The following is a 16,097-nucleotide window of genomic DNA, read 5'->3' as shown; positions in this document are numbered from 1 at the left end:
AAATAAAGTAAATATATTTTTCTCAGGTAACCATGTGTTTGTAAACTCCCACTTGTCTGATGTTGCCGTGGGGCTAATACCTCTTGCTGGATCATTTGTACTCTGCACCTGTGTTGGATAAAATCCTAAAATATGCCCTAAAGTACCAGGAGGCCAGATACATGAAACAGTCACTAGCACATGTGAGTGGGACATACAGAGTATTAGCTGGGATGGATATATCCTAGCAAACATAATATAAATATGGAACATGGACCAGAGTGACCTCCAAAAACTTAGAGTAACATTGAGTAACCAATAATGAGGTGTCTGACTCAATCAGGCCTACAGTCACAGGGCTCTACAGCAGCCATCTATGGGAGTCAGAGTTGTACGCTATTGCCGCCACGAATGTCTACACAACTGCAGTGGGAAAATATGAAAATGCCGCAGCCGCTGGTAGATGTAGTGAGACTCCCACCTGCGGCTTTGCAAATCTAAACATCTGCGTAAAATGTTGCAGCATCTGTGTACAAAGACGCAGCATCGGACGCATATCATTAGATTGTTCCAGTCCTGAGTGAGTCTATGGTCCCACAGAATAGGAAGGGGCGCAGCTATTGAGACAGCGGAGTAATAATTCTTGCTTACGGGTTTGCAGACTCAGGATGTGACACGCCCCAAAATGGTCACAACACACCTGCGTTCTTTGGCGCCACTCTGTTACCTCCCCCAAATGCTCACTGACTGTCAATCACAATGCGAATAAATAAATAGTCACTGTGAGCGACTACGGTAATGTACCTTGACGAATGTGTAGTGCGACTTACACTCATACACAGATTGCCGAATATTGCTCAACTGCGAAAACATCTGCATAGCGTACAACTCTGAATCAGCAATGAACACTAGTGCACTGCTGAATGCAGATTCCCGATGGCCGGTAATCTATGCTGGGGCCTGGCCCGTTCTGCGCATGTGCATAACGGGTCTGCGATCCAGCACGCAGTCTGGCAGCAGACTGTCATTGACTGACAGTCTGCTGCCGTTGTGGGCGGGGCATCGACTGCCTCCGTTTATCAAAACGGAGGCGTTTCACCACCGGAATAAGCCAGGATCTCCGTAGGCTGATTGACATTTCATGGCCTCTTTCTCTCATCTGCAGTGGCCGGCTTGTGTGACCCCATGGGTCACTTCGCCGGGCCGATGTACCTGCAGATTATCCGATGCTGCGTTGTACAACGCAGCTCGGATAAGTAATGCACAGGAGGCGTTATGCCTCCTGCTGCATTACAATAACTGCAAGGACGGAATTGCAAAGCTGCCCCTATGTCATACTTATCTACTTTTGAAAAAGCATTTCAGGGAGATTGTGAAAACAACACCTATGAGTGTGGCGGTAAAGTGGGCGTGTACTGCTACATCTGAGAGGCGTGTCATAAACCTGACTTACATCCATATGTAAAAGAGCCCAAAAGCAGTTAGTAAGATCTATTTGTGGATGAAAACACAATGATACTTTCCAGAAAATGCATGTAGCAATAGGGATCATTGTGCCTTATACCCAATGCAGGGAAATGATACTAATGATCCCATTTGAATGTATAGTAATGGGGGTAAGGTGCAATCAGGGAGATTGCTACTATTTCAGGGAGTCTCCCTGACAATGAGGGAGAGTTGGCAGGTATGCCCTAGGTCCAGAGTTAATTACTAGTACTTTATTAACCGCAGCACTTAATTGGGTAACCGCCTCAAGTCAGCGATGCCCTTTTGTATAATGAATTATATCAAACATTTCAACATAGCATGTTGTATGTTTTTCTGTTAATGTTTAATCTGTTAATGTATTCATGTGGAAGCATGCCATTGTAATTAGTTTACATTTGTTTAATCACTGTGTTCCAATCTTGCTGTCTCCTTTGTGTAGCTTTCTCTAGGTGTGTGCCTTCCTAAAAAAAAAACATTTATATAATAGCTATCATTAGTGTTGTTAAGAGTTACTGCAGCAATCACTAAAAACATTTAGCCTAATTCCTAGTTCTGCTAACATCTGGAATTTAAATAGATTCCCTTTGTTTCAAACAACAGTTAGATATGTAAAAATGTTTACAGAACTCTTGAATTACTCATTAAAAAGAGATTCACAAAATACTTGGCTTGGATTTTTAAGTTTCCGGTTTCCCAGCAGCTGTCCCATTCCTGCAGCAAAACCACTGCCCCAGCAATGCTATATATACTGAGTAATACCCCTTTTACACAGGAGCTAAAACCCGGGTTTTTGAAGGGTTAACCCGGACAGCTCCCTGGTGTAAAAGGGCAGAGAGTTGGATCGCCGGGTCGAGTGACCCGGCAATCCAACCCAGGTAACTAGCAGGGTTTAACACGGGCGTAGCCCGTGAAACCCTGCTGTGAGAACAGCGCACTCCGAGTCACGATGACCTGGAGTGCGCTGCTAGCCGGCCGATTGGTCCGGCTTCAGTGGCGCTTGGAGATGTCGTCATCTCCAAGCGACCACTTTCACTCTGCAAAAGCCGGGTCTATGCAGTCCCGACTGCGGTGTGAGCGGCGCTGACTCGGGAATATCCCGAGTCGGCACCGGCAAAATTCCGGGTCTGATCCGGATAGGAACTTTGGCCCTCATTCAGAGCCGCTCGTAAGCGGTCATACGCTCGTAGTCATCCGATGTTGTTAAACCACGCATGCGTCGGTGTAACAGTGCGCATGTGCGTACGGCTGATTGCGATCATTTTTTCAGTCGCTCATGGAATAGCGAACAGGAAGTGACATGTCAAATGTGATTGACAGAACTGTCCGTTTTGGGGCGGTGACGGGGGTGGAGATGGGAAAACGCAGGCGTGTCGAGGCGTTTTTTGGGTGTACATAAATTATCTGATGCGAACGGCCAATGTGAACGGAAGAAGGGTTACGTCACTGTCTGATCCACTTTCCATTCAAACTGCTCGCTCAGCTTGTGGTCTGGTATTCTCTACCGCAATGACGATGGTCTCTTCGTTCTTCCCGAGGCTCATCGATGGTTTCCCGATTTATCAATTGAGGCCTCAAAAACAATCAGTTTTGAATTGCAAAAATGCTTGTAAGGTGTTTAGCCAATAGCCTTTTTTTAGCAGCAAAAAAACGTACGCAGGTGAACTACTCAGCTGCTAATTTCTGGGTTAGACAATCAATTAGCTTACAAATTTATTTTACATTTGCGTGTTTTTGTCAAATTTGTTTTCTTTTTTTTTTAGGGCAACAATATTGTACGCAGGTTTGTTGTTTTTCTTCATTTTTTAGGGGCAAAGAAAACAATCGTCCTTTTGTTTTTTGCTAAGTGTTAATTCAAACTCATAAATTGTATTTAACCCTTGGTTTTTTTTTCATAAAAAATGTTTCGATTTCCGTTGTATTGTTTGTAATGTTGTTTGCGGGATTACCTTTTAACCAGTTTTGGAATAAATTAACAATGCAATTGTGCAGATTTTCAACATTATTTTATTTTTTGTTTGGTAAAAAAATTTTGGGTAAATAAAAAAAACTTGATAACGTAAAAACAAATAGCAAATGTTTTTAAAAACACACAAACAAAATAAGTGGCATTTGAAATCCACAAACAAACACAATTAATAAAAAATTCACAAGAAAGGAGAGGGAAGTTTTGGGCATTAAGGAATATGGGGCAAACACTGAGAAGGATTGAGGAAAAATTAGCCAGTGCTGTCATCGCCTTTTGGCCCTTTTGGCCGAGGTAGGGAGGGAGCCTGAACGGGTCCGGGATGTCCTTCTGCTGGCCTGGCCAGAGGCAGATGTTGTGGCCTCTGGACTAGGCATAGGGCTAGGCACATTTGGAGGGATGGCTGTTGTTGTGCCAGAGGTGGAGGGTCCTGATGTCCCGGCAGGAAGGGAGGCCGGCTCCAACATGTGCTGGCGAACGAGCTGCTCCAGGGCATTTGCTATTCGCACGTTGGCCCCAGTATTTTCCGCCAGGGCCTTAGCAATGGTCACGTTGGCCGCAGCACTTTGCTCCAGGGCGTCCGCCACTCGTAGCAGATTGGCGTCCATCCTCACCAGAATCTCGGTCTGCTGATCCGTTTTAATATTGAGATCAGTGAGGAGGCCCACTGCCTGCGAGGGGGAATGCCCTGGACTGTCTGCCACAGGGTCCTCAGCCGGAGCTACTGTTTCCTCCCCTGCAGATCCAACAGAAATTCTGCGGCCAAAGCTCCCCTCTGGAGTAGACTCATCCGCCTGTGTCTCTGTGAGAAAAAAGAGAAAAGAGTAACATTATAATCTAGATATTGTCCCAAACACATTTCTGAGTTGTTAACATTACAACTTTACCTTGGGCAACATGAGGAGCCGCAAAGTCTGGCATGTCGGTATCCATGTTCGACACGCCAAACACCTCCTCATCCTGCACACACTCCTGGGCCAGCTCCTCCAAATCTGTGAGCTCCAGTGACACAGGGGTGGGACCCCCACCCGTCCCCCCTGCATGCCTAGCCCTATCAGCCAGTTTTTGCTTAAGACGATATTTGAAGTCGCTCCATCTGTGGGTAAAAAGTTGGCATTATTCCGGCAGTATATGGACCTGTAAACACTTTTTACTAAAATGTAGTTTTTGCGTACCGGCGTTTGACCTCCCGGGTTGAACGTTCAAAATCACCCACCCTATTGACACCACTGGCTATGTCATCTCACATTTTCCATTTCTGGCTTGCGCCCATATTCCTTGCTGCCTGTGGCAGGTTGTCATTGCACATTTGCACCAAAACCTCCATCTCCTTTCTTGTGAATTGTGGCTGCCTTTTTTTGAGGGGTTTAGTTGGCTTGCTAGGCCCAGCAGCCTCTTCCATGGCATCCTGAAGACATTTTTTTAAAATGGGATTAAAATTTATAATGTAAAATTTTCCAAAAATTATTGTTAAACAGTATCCTTTTGCCCAAAAAAGAGAAATACTTACCTGGCACCTCTTGGCCAGTGCTTTGCTGCTCTGTAGTCATTTTGGACATTCAGGTCTCACCACAGCAGACCGATTTGGCTTTTCAGTGACGTTTTTATACATGCGTCAGCATTATTCGGCTGCATCATTGACTGTGCGCTCCTATTGTCCGTCCTTAATTTGAGCGGAAAAGACTATTTATGGCTTGGTGTGACTGGAGTCGATGTGGCATGTTGTTTGTTGGAGGTTTGGCGTAGGAGTATTTTTGAGGTTTTGCGGTTGACTGAGTAGAAGGAGGAAATGTTCGGAGCTTTTTTTTTGTTTTTTTCTAGCTTCTTTATTTTCCGTTTTTTTTTTATTTTTATTGTTTGGCTATTTTTTTGTGATTTTTTGAGTAAGTATTTTAAAAAACCACTGTAAAAAATAATAGTAAATAGTTTACAAATGTTTGTAATATTTTTTTTTTGGTTTACAGTTATTTTGGCATTGCCCCAGTGAAGTTTTTGAACTTTGGGATATTTGTCTGTTTTTGGTAAGTGTTTTTGTTCATGATTTTACAAATTAGATGTGTTGTTCTTAGCATATGTTTCACAAAGTAATGTTGTTTATTTTCTGGGAACAATCATGTCTTACCACTAAATGTAGCGTACTATTTAGCGAACGAATGTGTCTTGTTTTAACTGTAAAAGTAGAGTACTATTTAGCGAACTAATGTGTCTTGTTTTAACTGTAAAAGTAGCATACTATTTAGCGAACTAATGTGTCTTGTTTTAACTGTAAAAGTAGCATACTATTTAGCGAACTAATGTGTCTTGTTTTAACTGTAAAAGTAGCATACTATTTAGCGAACTAATGTGTTTTGTTTTAACTGTAAAAGTAGCATACTATTTAGCGAACTAATGTGTCTTGTTTTAACTGTAAAAGTAGTGTACTATTTAGCGAACTAATGTGTTTTGTTTTAACTGTAAAAGTAGCGTACTATTTAGCGAACTAATGTGTCTTGTGTTAACTGTAAAAGTAGCGTACTATTTAGCGAACTAATGTGTCTTGTTTTAACTGTAAAAGTAGCATACTATTTAGCGAACTAATGTGTCTTGTTTTAACTGTAAAAGTAGCATACTATTTAGCGAACTAATGTGTCTTGTTTTAACTGTAAAAGTAGCATACTATTTAGCGAACTAATGTGTCTTGTTTTAACTGTAAAAGTAGCGTACTATTTTGCGAACTAATTTTTTTATAAATTTTCAGTGTAAAATCATGTCTTAACACTAAATGTAAAAACAAAAATCAACCTAAGCGCTTAAATTACACTAGTATTGTCTATAGCTGCAGCAGTTAAAAATAGGGGAAATTGCAACCCCACATGAAATGAAGACAGGCAAAAACTGCGCTAGTGTATAGACAGATAATAAATGTAGATATATACCAAAAATCAATCAAGTAGAGTGTGGAATGGTAGGTATATTAAATGGTGGATAGATAATGGAGGCTATATAAACCACAAACCTCTAGGCAATGAAGTTAAGATCAAGCATATTATTTAATATTACATAAAAAAAAAGATTAAATACATAAAAAACATACATGTGACTATAAAAACCACATTATCCGCAGCAAAATGTATACTGGATAAATATGCTGATGCAAAAATTTATATGGATCATAAAAAATGAAAGAGTTAAATGACCATCGTAATGTGGAATGAATCCAATTGTATCAAGTGGCAATGTTAGTCACGCTAGTTAGTGAATAGCGTTATCTTGCAACATTGTAACTGCAAGCCTGCAATTAAATATCCTTTTCAGTATTCACAGTGGTATGTTAACTGGAGTTTATATTGAGCAGAATGTTCTTTGCAAAGTTCAGAGTTTTTACCCTGTCGGGTGCACAGTGATAGGAAGGGTATTGATACTGACCGGCTTCAAGCTCTCAAACGGCTGTTGGTGTAAAGCGTAACTTTCTATCCAGTGATGGGATGAATAATTTTGCCGGAGAGAGGAACACGGCCTCCGTGACTCGCAGTGATAGAGTGTCAGGTGGTATGGCTCTCTATCCAACTGGGCAGTGATGATAGCCTGCCGGTGGGTAAGGCCAAGGTGAGCAGGGGGTGTAGATGGATAAATATGCGCGGCCGCGGCTTTCCAATCCTCTGCACCAGATGCTTGTTAAGTCTTCCCACACCAAATGGAACTGTGACCTTACCCACCGGCAGGCTATCATCACTAGGAACCGCAAGCACTTTCATTCACTGAATGTAATGGTGGTATGTGATGCCTCCCTCCAGATCCTGTCCCTGAATGCCAAATTCCCCGGCAGTGCATATGATTCCTTCGTCATCCGGCAATCAGGGATTTGGCACAAATTAGACAACCTACAAGCTGGTGAATCGTGGCTTCTGGGTAAGTTGACACCTTCTGTTGCAACCAATGCAAAATTTGTTAAACAATGGTCCTGATGTTTTTTTTTTTTCACAGGAGACAGTGGTTACCCTTGCACGCCCTGGCTGCTCACTCCTTATTTGGCTCCCACACCAGGGCCACAAAGTGAGTATAATTCCGCACTTACAGCCACCAGGCAGGTGGTGGAGCGCTGTATCGGCCTTTTAAAAGGCCGATTCAGATGCCTCCACCGCTCTGGTGGCGAGCTCATGTATTTGCCGGCTATGGTTTCGAAAATTGTGGTCCTGTGTGGGATATTTCACAACATCGCCATAAGGAGTGGTGTCCCAATGCAGCCAGAGGATGCCTTGCCTGAGGATGGCCCCCCTGAGGTTGGTCGGAGGTCAGTATGTGGGGGGGCCATACGCGATGACATTGTGGCCCGATTTTTTAGGTAATTATTTTTAAAAAATCAGTTAATTGACACAATGTAGACATGTAAGATTTTAATGGGCAATTTTAATTTGTGTTTTCCTGTTTTTTATCTTTTATTCCATAAAATTAACCTAAAAAACGATGCCTACTACCTGATCCAAAAAATTGACTTCATGTGGACACTTTGGATATAACTTCGGGAACAATGATTTCTTCGCCTCATTTGTGTATTCATGTTGGCATGCTACTTCAAAACAGTTCTTGATTGTTGTTGTTATTTTGTTCTTTTTGGTGTTGGTTGGATTTTTGTGTGTGTTTTCACTGTGTGAAATGATTGTGCCAATTCACTTTGTGTTTATTATTTGTGTGCATTAAAATTATTTTACCGTTAAACAAACATTTCCTTCTTAAATTACAAGCAAGTGTAACCTGGTCCAAAAAAGGCAAACTTGCTTAATGGCTAATCCTGTAATGTGTTAAATTGTACATTATTTTACCGTGCTTTGCGGCAAAAAACAAACACCAAAGGTATTATGGTGAATCAGTATGTTTTCTAATCTAGCCCTAAGCAGGTTTTATTTAATTTTTACATTACCCACAAAAACATTAAAAAAACATTTGCAGTTAATTCTACAAACCTATTGGTATTGTTAGGTGTTTAATGTGCCAGCTTACATACTTACTTGAGCTTTCTACAATCTAATTTACAATACTTAAAAACTCATGCTACAATAGTCGACTTATGTAAGGTTCAACAATCTAATATTTCCAGACAAGGAATGAGACTTTAATAAATCAAAAGAAATTTAATTTTTAGCAACATTTTCTGGGTGGAAAATCCAAAAAATTAGTGGCGCAGGAGCGCCGACATATGATCCAGGACCATGAGCATGCCTATGACATGGCCCCTCAACCTCTGCAAGCCATCCAACATTTCTTGCATCCGCCTCTGGTCCTCTGTGGGTTTAAAAAATGTGTGGATTACTAAAATGACACCTTAATTTATATGTTACCAAACAACTTAAAAAGCAGACTATACAAAAACAAAAGAAAAAAAAAAAACAATACGGACAACTACGCAAAAATACTACATTTGTTGGTACCGTAAACAAGAAGGACACAAGTGTGAGTGTTTGGACATGTGTAATATGTGTAAGGGGAAAACATCCTAGACATTGTTGCACAAAGATATATATCCAAAACTTTAGAAAAACTTGACAATTTTGAACAGCACAGGCAAAAGGACATCAACAAAAAAGCAAACATTTCAAAAGCAACCATAGTTTAAAAGGGAAACATACTGGTCTTTATGCTGACTGGGCCTGGAGCCCCGATATCATCCTCCTCAGAGGTGGGCCAGTTCTGGTCGGATGGAGGAGGGGTAATTTGGCTGGAGGTTGAGGTTGAGGAAAAGATAGGGGGGGTGAAGGGGAGGGTGATGAAAAGATAGGGGGGGGTGGAGGGGAGTTTGAATTTGGAGGGACGGGAATCGGATGAGAGGGAGGGGCATCACTGCCTGCCAGGTCTGGGGTAGAGGGGGAATTTGCGGAAGGTTGGGGAGAGGTTGTTTGGGAGGGAGTGGGGGATAGGGGACGAGCCCGACGTCGTCGATTTTGTTGACGTCGAAGTCTGCGCTCAGCCCCTAAATGAGTTGGACATATTTATATTAGTACATATTTAATATTTTTTTCCAAAAAAAAGACACACCTAAAAATTTTTATTAAAAAAGGCTATACGGAAAACATGCACACGCAGGTATGGCCAAAATAAAGAAACAGGGCTATACGGAAAACATGCACATGCAGGTATGGCCAAAATAAAGAAACAGGGCTATACGGAAAACATGCACACGCAGGTATGGCCAAAATAAAGAAACAGGGCTATACGGAAAACACGCAGGTATGCTTACATTTAAAATGTAAAAAAAATACACTTACTTTCCTGAATTTGCAGCCGCAAATTTGCCAAAAGGCGTGGGGATCTGCGGTGGAGATCTGACCATCACCTTTTGAGCTGGCCGATATTGCGGCGGTAGCCCAAGGTACGCAGCCGGCGCCGCACCTCCGCATAGGCTTGCCGCTTGCGGCGGTTAGTGATGGGGGCCGGATGCTCGGTTATTCTCCAGTCCATCACATCTGTGAGGACCAGGAGTTCGCGACGACAAAATGCTGCGGCTCTCATGATGGCAATGATTTTTTCAACACAAAACAGTTTTAATAAAGGTCCCAGAAAAATTTGATTGGCTAATGTACTTTGAAAATTAACAGAAAGCATTCTATTGGTTATTGTATGAGTCATGTGACCTACACTCTCACAAATATAATGTGAGTTATGATAGGCTTGATGCAGTGACATGCGTAAGCTAATTTAAATAATATTAATAAAGAAGAAAAATCTGCATATAAACTAACGCAAAACAATAGTAGCATTCAAACAAACTTTAAAATTTGAAAAACCATCCCCTTGGTACAAACGTACGTATTCTGCTGAAGGAATGACAGACACGAACAATAATAAAGTTTACTGACATTGTAAAAAAAAACGGATTGCAAAGATGTGAATACCAATTAAGCTAATGAATATATTGATTGCTATTAATCGATTCAAGTATGTTGGCAGAATTAAATAGCAGGCAATCGGAAAATGACAGGCCCACTTCCGGATTTGACTTGTGCGAGCGTTCCCTGCAACCAAAGAGGAGATGGACGGTCGCTATTTTGAACGCTCGCTAGCTAGAGGAGGGGTTGGGAGAATATGGGGCGTAAGATTAGCTGCGAGCGAACATACGAGCGAGCGCTTGAATTTACATTTTTCGCTCGTACGCCGAACGAACGGCCACTTGCGTCCGGGTCTGAATCAGGTCCTTTGTTCCAACTCCGGGTCAGACCCGGAATTTAGGTGGAAAAGGGGTATAAGAAAATGTCCAACTAATTATATATACTCCAATAGTATAAAATAGTTTCCAAGACCAAATTGTTGCTTTTTATGACATCATATTTCTCAATTATTGTGACTTGCTCCCAATATTTATAATTTCTTATCATTGCATATTGCGGCACTAAGAAATTAGGCTCACTGGGATTTAACATTATTGACATGCAGGAACAATGGCTCTGATGTGTAAGAAGTAAAGTGATTCCTAATGCAATCACTTTACTTCTGGGTTCTACGACCTAACGACTGCACATGTACATGTGCAAGTAGACATTACTGAGAACAATACTGGGATCCCTATCAAGGAAAATTGTACGCAATGTACAGTACAGTAGGCTACATGGGCTAGCACCATTTAAATATGGTATTAGCTACATTAATGCAGCTTAGCAGTTTAGCAGCCTCCATTAAAACATATAGGAGCTGCTTTTGTGATCAAATATGGGGGATATCTGCTGTGGTACCCTGTACATACATCCTGAGGATGCTTAATATTTGTGAGTATCCTGAGAATTTTTGAGTGGGGGGGGACATTCCACATTTTTTTTTTATAATTATGCCCCCATGTGTCTAGAATGTGCCTTAATACATTATCATGATACGACTAAGGATATAGGGCCTGATTCAGAGATTGATGCTATTTGCAGTGATGCGAAAATATGCTAATGACCCAGTAGATGTCTGAAGTCAAAAATCGCCCACTGCCAGCATCGCAGATCGAATGCCTGTCATCTCCACAGCCGAGGCCAGTAAATCTGGGTTTGCGTCTTGCATGAAGGGGCTGCCACTGCTGTTCTAGCTGGGCCGGGTCCCGGCACTTGCGTTGTGCACAAGTGGCGGTGGCGCCACGCATGCGGATAACACTGCATTGGCTGCAGCCCCTAGAAGTTGTCTAGAGCTGTCTGCAGCCTGGACTGGCAGCAGGGTTGTCTTAACAGCAGTGTGGGCCCTGGGCAAAGCAATGCACTGGGGCCCCTACCCACTCATTCACAGGAAAAAAATGTAAATGGTTAATAAAATTATACCCTCCTGCATGCCCATCAGACCTCCCACACATGCAGAGAGACTCTGTCTGACTGGTCTGAAGCCGGCGGATGAAGTGAAACTGGGACTGAGGTGGGTATTCGTCACCCCAGGGTATTGGGTGGGGGAGGTTAGATCGGAATACAGTGCACCAGCGGCCGGCTTATAAAAATATCACAAATTTATCAACTAGCCGCGGCTGCAGGGGGTGGGTTGGCGGGCCTTTACAAGCTTCGGGCCCTTGGAGAGCTGCCCAGCAAGCCCAATGGAAGAGATGGCCTTGACTGGCAGTCCCAGGTGGAGATAATACCTCCCCCTGGGGCTGCCTGTCCTGTGTGTCACTGGCAAGTAGCACTTCCAATGGAAAGCCACCTCCAGTCACAGCGTAGCCAGTGCAGTCACAGACTGCAACTGACTCTCTGAAGTGGTGGATTTTACTGGGGGGGCTGCAGCCCCTCAATAATATCTGCCACTGGTTTGCGTACAGCTCTGAATCAACACCTGAGTGCAAATTAAAAAAAGAGCCTCAAAAATGGAGCTAATTGTACCTTGGCAAAACTATGTTGCACTGCAGGTGGGAAATATTTAAAATATTCAGAGAGATTAGTAGTTGGGACAGGGTGTGCAGGTTAAAAAATTAAAGCTGCCCAGTACATGCATTTGCACCCATTGCATTGCAACATGGTAATACTGATACCAATCCTTCACCTAGGCTGGTAAACAGGAGATGTATGAAATTAAAATCAGGTTGTCAGCGCAGGATGCAGTCATGTGACCGACGGCACAATCCCGACGGCAGAGGTTAGGGTTCGGCACCCCTAAAGGAGGGTTAGGGTTGGGTGGGGGAGGGGAGGGTTAATTAGTTAACTCACCTTCATCGGGATCTCCGCTGTTCGGCCTGCCGGCGTCGGGATTTCGACCGCCGGGCTCATTCATACCGATCCCGTCAGCGCAGCTTATTAGTACAACTCATGGCACATGTCAAGTCCACTTAATTGACATCAATGACATTTTTTACATTTATTTTCAAGCTTGTCACTAGAGATACAGTACGTGAAATAGCTGCTTGTTGCTTTTTAACCTTTATCAAATCAGTACAAATATTTGAGCTGGTTTGGCCATAATTGTGCAGTGTGCATGTTGTAGAGCCAGTTCAAACATGGTCAAGGTGATTTGCATATGATTGAGTACGTGTAACTTTAAATTGATGTAATCATTTTCATTTGCGAATGGCAAATATGGAAGAAAGAGGCTAAGAGGCCCATTTATTAAGGATCGCATTTTGCAATGCGATCAGGGCATGCAGTACCGCTTATGATCGCATTGCAAAATGCGATCATACTGGTCGAATGTATGACCCGGCACATGCAGGGAGACGGGCTCCGAAAAGAGCCCATCCCTGCGATGTGGCCGGAGCGCATTCCAGGCTGCTGCACATGCGCAGTCCCGCGGACTGCACATGAGCGGCGCCCATTGCTGGCGGAGAGATCTGGAAGATCCCTCCGCCAGCTGAAATGCGGGTAAGTGTCCATAGGACACAGCAGCTAACGCTATCTTCAGATAGCGTTAGCTACTGGTGCCAATATCGGGAATGCGATACATTTGGCAGCATCGCATCCCCCATAGAAACCTATGGGGGAGGCGGCTGCCGGCGGCAATGGAGGGATCGCAGCAGGTATCGGAGATAGCTGCTGCGGTCCCTCCTTCATACATTCGGGGGATACTTAGTATTTGAGGTAAACCCCCGAAAAAGGTGTTTTTGGAGAATTTACCTCAAATGCAGTTTGATAAATGGGCCCCTAACATTTTTCTACTCTTTCAATCATGCTGGACTTCTCTGGATAGCTTTGACACCCAGAGAGTGAGGAAGAGGAGTTGGGATTGAGCTAAGACTTGCCTGCTAATAAGATGAATTATTAGCAGACAGCTTGCACATACAGGGCCATTATTAGGGGTATGCATATGGTGTAGGCACAAAGGGCACAGTCCCCTGGGGCAGCTCCATCGCAAGCCCCTGGCCCATGCATCTGTCTAGAAAGATGCCTCAGGACACCCCGGGCAGTGCTGTACTTTCCCGATGATGGCAACACAAGCCACACACCCACCCCCTTAGTGTAACTTTATGATATCATGTGCTCAGGAGGCGGGAGAGGGGGCGGTGGCGCACTGCTGTTCTGTTACAGGGCTGTGTATAGTTCTCCTTTCCCTTCTACTGGAGCCAAATCATCTGTCACCTGAGAGGTAAAGAAGTTCAACTCTGCTTCATCTTTTTGAGTAGAATTTGGTTGTATGTAAATTATCACAAATGGCACCATTCTGCTTCAAAAACAGTCCTACAACTCTAGATTGCACACCCTAAGCACAATGTGAGGTGCTACCTGCTGAGACTTGTAGTGCTGCAAGCAGAAAAAAAAACAAATGCAAGTGCACGCTCTAACTATGCTGAACCTAATAACAATACTGCTAAATTGCATCAAAGAGATTCTTAGCATAATGATGGCCATAATTATGGGCCTGCCCACCATATCCAGGTGACCTCCATAAGGCAGGTCCCTAACACTCCTAGGGAACAAGTACAGGGCACGAGACCCCACAGGCCAACCCAGAAGAACCGCCCCATGGCATCACACTAGTGTGAGATTTAAATTGAGGGTTAAAGAATAATAAAGAAACACCTATGTGTTAAGTCCTACATAAGTAGGAGGTTATAATTAAAAGTGTATAAACTGCTACATGTATAAAAACAAACTAAAAAAGTGAAAAAGTGTACATTATAATGCCACGAAACAGTCCAGCCATACCAGCCCAGAGAGCCCCACACCCCAATACCAGTCCCAAAACTGACACACAGCATATATATAGTAGGTATTACCCTCAGTGTGCCTTATTAGATGTGCAGTCTTGGAGTGCAAGGACTCCTTGCTAATTAAAAACACCCACGAACAGGTGGGAGGGGTGCTAATCAAGGTGGAAGGAGTCTCGTCCTTCCAGTGTACATACATACACACAGTACAAAATACATAGGAGGAGAGGCCCTAGATTGCACACCCTAAGCACAATGTGAGGTGCTACCTGCTGAGACTTGTAATGCTGCAAGCAGAAAAAAGAAACAAATGCAAGTGCACACTCTAACCATGCTGAACCTAATAACAATACTGCTAAATAGACTCCGCCATGAGGTCCGACTGGGACCCCAAACACTTCATTAGGCATCCCAGACCAATTGTCACCCCTCTGTGAAGTTTTCATCCAAATCCATCCAGTGGAAGGCCCAGAACAGGCTCCCTGGGTCAAAGTTCTACCCAGCGTACACCAACGGGAGGTCCGACCGGGACCCTAACCCCCCTAAAAGCTGGCCAGGATCCAAATGGACCACCTCATGTTGGTTTCATCCCAGTCGGTGCAGAGGTGTATTTTCAAGTTACTAAGTTTTATTATGTGATGTCATCCAAATCCATCCAGTGGAAGGCCCAGAACAGGCTCCCTGGGTCAAAGTTCTGCCCAACGCACTCTGCAATGAGGTTTGACCAGGACTCCAACCACTCCATTAGGCATCCCAGACCAATTGCCACCCCTCTGTGAAGTATTAATCCAAATCCATCCAGTGAAAGACCCAGAACAGGCTCCCTATGTCAAAATTCTGCCCATCGTACACCAACAGGAGGTCTGACTGGAACCTCAACCCTCTAGTATGTCTTCTGGGATCCAATGTTACCACTCTGTAAAGTTTTCATTCAAATCCATCCAGTGGAAGGCTCAGAACAGGCTCCCCGGGACCGAACAGGCTCCTTGGGTCAAAGTTCTGCCCGTCGCACTTTGCTGTGTTGTCTAACCAAGATCCAAACCACTCTATTATGTATCCTAGACCAATTGCCACCCCTCTATGCAGTTTTCATCCAAATCATCCAGCGTAAGGCCCAGAATAGGCTCCCTTGGTCAAAGTTATGCCCAGCGTACACCAACGGAAGGTACGATCGGGACTTCAACCCCTTAGTATGTCTTCTGGTATCCAGTGTTACATCTCTGTGAAATTTTTGACCAAACCCCTCCAATGGAAGGCTCAGAACAGGCTCCCCATGTCAAAGTTCTACATAACGTACACCAACTGGAAGTCTGACCGGGACCCACTCCCCCCCCCCTAAAACCTGGCCAGCATCCAACTGGGCCACCTTGCATTGGTTTCATCCCAATCGGTGCAGGGGTGCCCAATTGTATAACTGGACAGATAAACAAGCAAACAGACCAATTCATTTTTTATATATCTGTTTCTTTGTCGCATTGTCGCTATGTGGTCTAAAGGCCCCTACAAACTAGATTATATCATGAGTAATTTGGCCGAATCCAATACATCGGAACAACAAATCATCCAGTGTGTACACTCTATCACAATCATGAGGCCCGCACTCAC

This window comes from Taudactylus pleione, unplaced genomic scaffold (genome assembly GCF_031769625.1).
Source record: "Taudactylus pleione unplaced genomic scaffold, aTauple2 ptg000178l, whole genome shotgun sequence".
In the NCBI taxonomy this organism is placed as follows: Eukaryota; Metazoa; Chordata; class Amphibia; order Anura; family Myobatrachidae; genus Taudactylus; species Taudactylus pleione.
The sequence above is the reverse complement of the archived record's forward strand: the minus strand, read 5'-3'. Positions refer to the sequence as shown.